At 20.5% G+C, this 550-nt stretch overlaps 1 long non-coding RNA gene across 1 annotated transcript in view; it reads right to left on the reverse strand.

Moving 5' to 3' along the window:
- The window catches only part of LOC119591251, a 22,913-nt gene that overhangs the window by 597 nt on the left and 21,766 nt on the right, over positions 1–550 (reverse strand). The gene's annotated exons all lie outside the window — the stretch shown is intronic.

The following is a 550-nucleotide window of genomic DNA, read 5'->3' on the forward strand; positions in this document are numbered from 1 at the left end:
GCTAACTATATCAATCTTCTTGAGTGTGCCTTGTTAGGGTCGTCTAATCGTCGTCTTGAGGGTCGTCATCCAGCGTCAGTCGTTCTTGGAGTGTTCCGGTTAGGGGTCGTCATGAACTCTTGTCTTGGGGTCATCAGTCAGTTGATTGAAATATTATTTCAGGATAGACTTGTGATAAATACAATATGGTTATATTGTAATGATTATTTTTTAAATAAAATATAAATATTATATTTAAACATAGAATATTATAAAATTTTTATTTAAATTATATTAATATTATATTTTTTTATTATTATTAATTTTTATATATTTTTTAATATTTATTTATTTTTATTAAATATATTAATATTTATATTAATATTTATTTTATTTTATTTATTAACAATTTTTAATATTTTATTAAAATATTTATATATTTTAAAAATTTTTTTATTATATAAAATTATATTACCCAATTTAAAAGTATTTAGAATATTAAAATTATAAAAAACAAGAATACATAGAATTTACATAGAATATTCTCTAGAAAAACTGACGCCCCCGGGTA

Source organism: Penaeus monodon, chromosome 28 (genome assembly GCF_015228065.2).
Source record: "Penaeus monodon isolate SGIC_2016 chromosome 28, NSTDA_Pmon_1, whole genome shotgun sequence".
NCBI classification, from domain to species: Eukaryota; Metazoa; Arthropoda; class Malacostraca; order Decapoda; family Penaeidae; genus Penaeus; species Penaeus monodon.